Here is a 9,532-nt window from a genome sequence, read left to right as displayed (position 1 = left end):
ATAGATAAGCTATCGTTACCTCAGCTTGACTACTTATAGTTTAAAAATAGGGAAGCCTTCAGGTAAAAAAAAAAAATTACTAACAGCATATTAGGTGTCTGGAAGATGACTGGAAAATTAATTTTGAGGCTGAGGTGAAGTGTGTGTGTGTGTGTGTGGTGGTCCCAGGACATATTTTCAGCTTGACCCTGGGCCTTGATAGGCTTGGAAGACATAAGAAAAGTATTAAATTTCCTTGGTACAGTGAGTACCTAATTCTTAGGGCACCGGTCTCAGAATGATGGCAGGATTTATGCAGAAGTCCACCCACTGGGATTGCTTTTCTCTGAGAGAAGATGGGTGTTTTGAAGACAGAAAAGAGAGACAGAGAGCGGGCCACTCAACTTCGCTCTCAGCCACATTATCTTCTTCCTCTTAAGAGACCTTTAGGTCCTTTAAGTAACTTCCTAGTCATCGAATCAGTCTTTATTAAATTTTCACATGCACTTAGTTCTAGATTCGATTTGAAATATGCTCCAAGGACCATCCTATGAACTAAATGATTAGCTAAAGAGAAATGACGCCGCATAGATTTTAGAGAATGGCATAGAATTGTGCCTTGCAAGTAACATCAGTTGATAATTGGGGGTCTTAGCATACCACAAAGAAGAGCATTTTTATTTTGTGTTACGTATTTATTTTAATTCACATTCAAAGGAAAATAACTAGTTTATCAAGCCAGTGATTTCTGGACTATTTTGCATAGAGCAAAGCCAACATAAGCAGTTACAGTATAAAAAAAGTGGGTTTTTCTAGAGAAAAATATTAATACTGCAAGGATATCACAAGAATCTTGAAGACTGTACTGAAGTAATTAAAGCTTAAGAAATATTAGCAAGATCAGTAGGACATTAAAGCAAAGTAAGAACCCCGAGTTTCTTCCCATGCAGGAAAGGACATGTTTTATGGTTTGATCAAACTGCCACCCCTCAGAGCCTCGGTTTCCTAAAATGTAACAGTAGTACTGAAGGAGATCTCCAAGGTTTCTTCTAATTCTTACATAGGAAGACTCTAGATTAGAAGTCACCTTCTGTGACTAATGGGGAAGGAGAGGGAAGACAAAGTCACTGTGGCCAATTGTGATGCCAAGGCTAGAGTCCTGTGTAAGCATGAAGCTCACTCCTGGTTACTGAGACACTGGAGGTGGATGGTCCAGTCCCTGGATTAGGAGTCAGGGAGCTTCTCTGCCAGGGATGACACTTCCTGTACACCTACCCTTTTTGAGCCCAAGTTTTTCTATTTGTTAGGATAAAGGGTCGTGGTGATTAATAATCCCTCTTTTGTGACTAGGAGTCCTGGTGTGGCACTGTGGAATAACACCCTAGACTGCAAGGTCAGTTTGAACCACAAGGTCAGTGGTTCAAACTCACCAGCCACTCCTTGGAAACCCTACACAGGGTTGCTATGAGTCAGAAATGACTCGATGGCACTTCACAACAACAACGTCCATGACTGAGGAGCTCTGGCTGCTCCTTAATAATGACGCTGCTAACGACATGGTTAATGGTTTGAACCCACCCAGTGACTTCGCAGAAGACCTGACAAGCAGCTCCCAGAAAAATTACAGCCAAGAAACCCTATGGGGAGGTCTTACCAGAGGTCTATGCAAATAAAGTGTGCACGATACAAATAATTCTCATAAGAGGGCGATAGCGATATTTTCTTACATGTTGATGACTTCAATTTCATTCCCCTTCCCCCTCATCCAACAGATTTAATGCTACATCTTTGTCTTGGTGACTGTTGACTCAGATTTGGTTCCCAGCAGCAGACCCTCACCAGCCCACCCACAAGTTTCTAAAGCAGCCACACTCTTAACAGAGAGAAATCCCTTGTTCTCCTCTGGAAGCAGCTCTCGGGCCAGAGACGTGTCTCAGGCTGGTACTGCTGTACATCCCCAGCTGTGCATGGGCAGCGACCGACCCCCACATACCTCGTACTAGCCTGTGCGCTAGCTGTGGCAGCTTCACCTGCAGCCTTCTGGCCTACCCTCCATGCCACCACCATCTCTGGCACAACGTACCTGGGCACAGATCAGCTACAATGCAATCCACTGCTTCAAACCTGACCTCCAACTGCCCCAGAGCAAACACAGAGTTTCAGTGGACACTACCAAACCCGATCCATGGCTTCTTGACCATGGTTTATACCTTTTTTAATACGAATATGATCAAAAGTAACATTTTCAGATTATTGAGGGAGGCTGAAATTCACTTCTAGAAATGTCACAAGACGTGAACGGTGTATGTGTGACAGCACTGTGCCAAGACTCTTTAACGTAATTTCATCATTTCTGTCCACTCTGTGTGTGTGCATTATTTACACAGATGTGCTATTTATGACAAAATGTGTTACTGTGCCTCATGGGGTCAGTATGAATTGAAATGGACTCAATGGCACCTAATGATAACAGTAATAGTGCATTCCTACTCAGTTTTGGTGGACAGTTCAAATGTAGTATATGCAAATTGGAACATCTATACCTAAGTCTCATTCTCCTGTCCTTTTGTAACTTTGTCAGGATATATATCATTATTTATAACATATGCAGTTACTAGTAGCTCTGATTAACTGCTTAATATTAGAGAAGGTATTGGGGATTGGCTCATTATAGATAACCCATAAAATTGCCAGCTACCAGCAACCACAAAAAGCATTTTTGAAACCTATAATCATGCGGAGTAGATAAGCTAGAAATACTAAATTATTTATTAATTCCTTTGAACTCTACTTTCTGTGAGATTCCTTTCCATTAGTCCAGCATTCTCAATTGGATAGGCAACCTCAGATAAGAGCATCCACAAGGTATCCGTACTAGAATCCCTTAGGTTATCCAAGTTACACTCTCAGACAACTGCCTGGTGAATTCAAATTATAGGTAGTTTTACACCTACTAAGTTACAAAGCTTACTTATTTAATCTGTTAGATGACAAGGAGATAAATACTACTAGAAAAAGGCTAATCAAGACCTACTGTTGTTGTTAAGTGCTGTGGAGTTGGTTCCGATGTACAGGGTTTCCAGGGAGCTGTTGGTGGGTTGAACTGCCAACCTTCCAGTTCTTATCCTGCAGGACTCCTAGCAACGTCTAAATAGAGTGGACATAGCAGAGAAAGTATTCACCCAATATAAAGTAGGGGCAAGCAAGCCCAAAATCTAGAGTCATCCCTGAATTCATATTATAAAAACAGATGCTCAAAAAAGGTTGTAAATGACTAAAGTATTTTTCGATATATTTTAAGCAAAATATACGTCTCTAAATATGGAAGTTCTATTCTTCTACAAAATTTACTTATGCAAACTGTCTTCTTTTCTTATGCCAAATAGGTGAGACTTCCCATTTTAACTTCTTCACATTTCAACCTAGTTCAGATTGTCCCCCACCAGAAATTTCCAATTTGTTATCCTTTTACAAGGGAAGCAGAATTGTAAGCTTTGATTTAAATCACATTGCAAAACTATGAAGTGCTGTCATGTCAGTTCCAACTCACAGTGCCTCTGCATATGTTTTCTGAGGTATGGAAGGTTGGCTTGAACCACAGACCTCGAGGTTAGCAGTCCAGTGCTCATCTGACTGCTCCACACCTTTCCTCAACTGAAGACACTTCTAGGTAAAATTATTCTAGTAATCTGAATGAAATTACTCATCTACTCATTGGGCTGCCTAATGACCAGAGACAGGCAGCGGAGCCACTGGATCAGCTGTGATGTTGTGAGCCTGCTCCATTTAGCTGCTCCGAAGATGTGGCAGCTGATATTTGCAATTTTCAAAAACACTTTCTTGGCACCTGCAACATCTCCTGGTCTCTTTACCTCAGGTGTCACTAGGGTGAAGACACAATTACTATGACTCCTTTCCAAACCCACGGAAACACCTTTTTTGTCACCTGTTTTCTGGTCCAGAAACTAAGACGTTCCTGTGCCGATGCAGCCAGTTCTGTTACTGAAGCTGCAGCTTTTAGTGTGAACATTTATGAAAGTGTCTCTTGTCAGATTCATTAGACTGCCCACTAAGGAGAGAAGCTATACACCGTCATATCTGCTTCCATAAAGCAGACAAGTATGTTTATTGTTGTTTCTAGATAATGAAACAATGAAGTCCTGGTGTGGCACTGTAGGATAAGCACTTGACCAGAAGGTTTATTTGAGTTGCAAGATTGATGGTTCAAACTTACCAGCCACTCCTTAGAAACCCTATACAGGTTGGTAAGAGTCAGAAGCGACTCATTGGCACTTAACAACAACAGTTGTTATGGGGAAATCACTCTGCAAGGGGTGAGGGATAGCAGAACCATTTGGATTCTCTGCCTTCCTTCTTACGTTGCTCTTCTTTCTGGAAGTCCCATGTGGAACAGATTTTAGTGAGGGGGCTTACAGACCTCTCATTTCCCTCTTGTTTTGAATTTCTAAAGCTGCTTATCAATGCTCTGTGATTTTTGTACTATGTACAGGCATCCAGTGCACCTCTGGTACCGTAGTGGACTATGCGTTGAGCTGCTAACTGCAAGACCAGCAGTTTGAGTCCACTAGCTGCTCCTCCAGAGAAAGATGAGGCTTTCTGCTCTCATAGATTTACAGCCTCGGACACCCTGTACAGGGTCACTATGAGTCGGAACCGACTTCACAGCACATAACCACCACCACAGTCATCCAAATGTCTCTAGTTAGCTGCCTCCTCCCTGCTCTGTTAAGAACCCAAGCCGCCCACCGCCTTTGAGTGAATTCCCACTCATAGCAACCCTGTAAGACAGAGTAGAACTGCCCTTAGGGTTTCTGGACAGGAAATCTTTATGGGAACACAGCATCATGTTTCTCACTTGGAACAGCTGGTGGGTTTGAACTGTCCATCTTAAGGTTCAAAGCAGTCCGGTGCTTAACCCATGTCACCACCAGGGAACCATGCCCTGATTAATTCACTACCCTTAGCCACCACATAAACTATTCCCATAACCTTTCCCCTTCAAGTTCTTGCCCAAATCTGCTCCTACTAACATCATTTCAGAACACACTGACTCCTCTTCTCAACAAAGAAACTATTTTCAAAAAGCCTCTTCTCATCCCCTAAGCAAAGAATGTTCCATAATGTATCTCATTCTAATAATTATTTTTTAATAACCTCAAAAAATTAACTAGCTTCAGTATCACTTCCTATGTGAGCACTGGCTTCCTGAGTGGCCAACGTCCTAAAACACAAAAGAACAAGAAATGACTGAAAACAGAGGTTTGCTTCCTCTGTCTCTGGGAAACAAAACACTCATGAGGTGTATGTTGTGCTTAAGTGCCATCTAGTCGTTTCCAACTCAGAGTGACCCTGAATAGGGTTTCTGAGGAGCCGCTGGTGAATTTGAACCAGCAACCTTGTGGTTCAAAATGACCTTTCGGTCCAGTGCTTATCCTACAGTGCCACCCCAGGGCTGCTATGAGGCATATTGTTGTTGTTGTTGTTGTTAAGTGCCGTCGAATCATTCAGACTATAGTGACCCTTGTAGGGTTTCCAAGGAGCAGCTGATGGGTTTGAACTGCTTACCTTGTAGTTTCCAGTCCAGTGCTGATCCACAGCGCCACACCATTGGTCCACTGAGTGCATTAGGACTCATTTACGTCTCTGTGGGTTTCCCTGCCCCCCAACCCCCGCCACTTACCCACAGTGAAATAAGCCAAGGAGAAATACATTAAGGCGTTCCAAGACCAAACACATTCTACTGTTTATTACACATATTACATTCTTAAATAAAAATGCGTCACATAACATTTTTTGCATAGATATCTTACAATATACCAATTTAAAAAAGAATTATGAAACAGACCAGTAACAAAAATAAATTTTTTCTTCATTAATAATTTTGTAACATTAACATACCACCATCATATAATACAAATAATAGTTTTAAATCTTAAGACTTTTGTACAGCAAAAAAACTTGACAAAGTAATATATTTATATATATATTTATATATATATAAAAAGCTTAAAAAAAATAAAATGTCAAAAAAAGGCATAACCGAGGGCTATAAGACTGGGTACTTCTGTGATATATTATAAATACCAGAGAAGGCCTGAGAGAATGTGACTGGGGGAGGTGGGGTGAGAAGAGGAGGCTGGGAGGAGGTCTCTCCAAAACACACTTGTTAGACACATCTGGCAAAGGGAAAATGGAGAGTGCAAAAATAAACTTCTTCAAGCAACTGTTATGAGGAGAACAGATTTGGGGGAAAAAAAAAAAAAAAGTTGTGGTGGCAAGGAAGTTGTGTGGAAGGGGTGGGGAGGGTGTGACAAGGGAGGAGGAGTCTGGGTAAGAGGATTGTGAAAAGGAAGGGGAGGCTTCAAAAACATTAAACATTTATTTTTGCCTCTGTGTTAGTAAGGAGATCTTGGCCATACCAGGTGCGTTTTTCCTCCTTGAAATGAAGCAGAAGTAAAAGATAAGGAAATTAAACTAAGTTTAGATAGGAAATGCATGCTGGGAAGGGAAAAATAAAATATTCAGAACTAGCCAATGAGCCTCAAAGCCTTTCAGGACCTACATGTGTAGAAATCATTCTGTCTTTAGTTCAAAGGCCTAAGATTGAAATGTCCTCTCTTTCCACCCTGCCATCTGCCCCCTTTCCCTCTGTATGGAACTCCCAGTGCGGTCTCAATATACTGGCAATTACAGGCATCCTTCCCCCCCTCCCCCCACCCCCCACCCCCAAGAGGTATTAGGCACCGGTGGCTACTCATGTGAAACGTCAGCAGGCTGTTTTCCTTCTGTGAAGGTACAGTAGGTACAATGCACACGTGTCTAGGTGTGTGTATACATACCACCCTCAGTATTCTGACGTGGGGTCCATTTTATGGCAGTAGACAGAAGCTGGAGTCAAAGCAATTTATGATTCCAAAGCTCAGAGTTGAAAAAAAATTTTTTGTATAAAGAGTCCCCAACAAAGAACATAGCAACCTTCCTCCATTGCCACTGAAGGGGAGCCCTGTTTGAAAGAATATCTTGTTTGGGATATTGGTGAACTGACAGTCTAGGATTCTCTCTCCATTTGATACCTGTTTCCCGAGGACTATAGGTAAATGCAAAACACCTGAATAATACAGTACAATATTGGAAGAATGCACATAAAAAAGATAATTGCAGCTTTCCCCCCTTTTTGCTTAGATCCATAGAAACCAACCGAGGAGATTTAAGAGGGTGTTAAAAGCACAAGAGAAAACCCTGAAGCCTCAGTCATGGGATGTCAGGTTATTTTCAAGCAGTGTTTGCTTCCTTTGACACATTTTTGTTGTTCCATCTCAAGTATTCCCAAAGATCCTCACTGAGGAAAGTAGGCCATCAAAGGGGCATTGATGCATACCCATGCCAGCCCCTCTAGTTTCCAAACTGAGATATCACCATGTTTACCGAAAGTAAATCTAGACACCCAGAATTCAAGTTCTCCCCTCTAGCCCCTAACGGCATACTTGGCAGGTGGCTACTCCTGGGAATTACGAGGGAAAAAAGCTTCCACAAGTGGATTTCAACCAGGCTCTATTTACTGAATTTTCACTTTGGCAAAGATCTGGCTGCAAAACTGTAGCCAGAAAAGCTGGCCCTCACAAGATTTAAAATAGAAAGAAAGAAAGAAAACCAACCAACCTGATTTTTGTACTTAAAATATGTTGCATCTCTCTAACTTTCCCTACCTTCTTCTTCCTTCTCCTAAAACCACGTCATGCAAAAGAGAAGACAAATGTGCTTCCCACAGAATTTTACATTTTGTCAAATGACTTCCATGAAACAACTTTCAGCCATTAAAACTAGTTGCCAGTCTTTGCTGTTCTTGTCATTAGAACAAAGCCATTTCTTTTGTCTTTGCCACAGAATTCAGGAATGGGGCTATAGGTAGAATGTTCTGAATGTATAGATAGACCACCCTCAAAATCCCATATATTTCTCCTTTGATGCAAACAGACATGGATAATCTGGAAGTTTATCCCAAACTAGAGTCTTAAATCAATTCTGTTAATTAGGCATGAGGTTGGCTGTCTTTTTACCCTGTTATCAAGCAATCAAAGATGTAAGAAGGGCACAGAAGGTGGAGGAGAGAGGCAAGGGCGTGGAGAGAAGGGGGACAGCACACAGAGAAAATATGGTCGGCTTGAAGTTCATTTTGGGGTCTCCAATATTTTATAAGATGCAGCTTTGTCATGGAATCCAAACATCTTTTTCTGATATAATACTCATTACCACCAGGCATTGAGCTGGGCAATTAACCATGAGTGGGGCAGGAGGCCAGTAGCTGGGAGCAGCATTATAATTTCAGGTTTCCAAGTCTTTGACTTACAGCCATGTGGTCAGAGAAAAAAAGAGTAAATTGAAAGAAACAAAATTGTCAATGGCTTAGAAACACTCTTTTTCAACACATCAAACTCTTAAGCCCTGGAGTAACCATGCTTGAGAGGCCAACCACAAGAAACACCATGCCAGGATTTTCCTTTCAAACTTGGGATCCCCTGGAATGTAAGGAGGTAACAATTTGAATGAGAAAGGGGCTTGGGTTTCAATGGTCCATGAAAGGCCATTTTAAAGAACCAGTCCTTTGGGGAATAAAACATCCTGGGGTTATTTCTTGGAAAGCTCTGTTCACTCTATTGGTCTTACTGACCATCTCTGTCATTTCAGAGATGATACCATTTTATCACAAATCCTTTTCCAAGGGAGGAGGAGCTTGGCTAGGGCTGGTTATCATTCACAGGAGTCAATCCTGGCTAGAGGAAAACAGTTTCAAAGCCATTCACTTAGCACCCACCAAATTCTCAGGCTGATTCTCATAGTTAACAGAGGATTCTGAAGCCAGCAAGCACCCCATCAGCACCCGTTGCTCTGAGGAAGCCCTGGGCCACATTACAAAGGACCTCACTGATACAAAAGAGAGCCAAATCACCAAACATTTCAGACACTGAGGAGGACCAAAGGGCCTTTGTTCTGCCACATTCAAATGAGATCTTGTCAAGACCCCAGAGGACAAGGGGAGCAAACAAACAATTACTCTTTTGCATTCTCTTCCCCGCCCTCCCCCCCAAAAAAAAACCTTTCCTTTTAATAGAGCCTTGCATTGGTAAGTTCAAAAATTAAATTAAGTATTATAAACCCTTAGCAATAGTATTTCAAGAGGCAAAAGCAGCTCCAGCTTGGGAGAGAACGTTTGTTAAGTCTTGGCAGTCCTGGCTAATGCCATCACTGGTGTGTGCATTCGTGCTGGAGGCCGCGACAAAGGGAAATCAAGGAACCAACCAAATCTAGGTTGTCTCAAGTTTCATCTAGTGCACTGGCTGGAGGTGCTACAGTTAAATACCGCTGAGGTTCAAGGTCCCTCCCAAAGCCTTCATCCAGAAGGATGTACCACACATTCAAACAGAATCCCATGGGGCGCCCTGATGGACTGGCCACAAAATGCACTCAAACGCAGGAGAGAGCTACGAGATTGTCAGCAAGCAGTGCTCCAGAAATGATTTCTAAGTCATGCCTA

This window comes from Chrysochloris asiatica, unplaced genomic scaffold (assembly GCF_000296735.1).
Source record: "Chrysochloris asiatica unplaced genomic scaffold, ChrAsi1.0 scaffold00045, whole genome shotgun sequence".
Classification (NCBI taxonomy): domain Eukaryota; kingdom Metazoa; phylum Chordata; class Mammalia; order Afrosoricida; family Chrysochloridae; genus Chrysochloris; species Chrysochloris asiatica.
The sequence above is the reverse complement of the archived record's forward strand: the minus strand, read 5'-3'. Positions refer to the sequence as shown.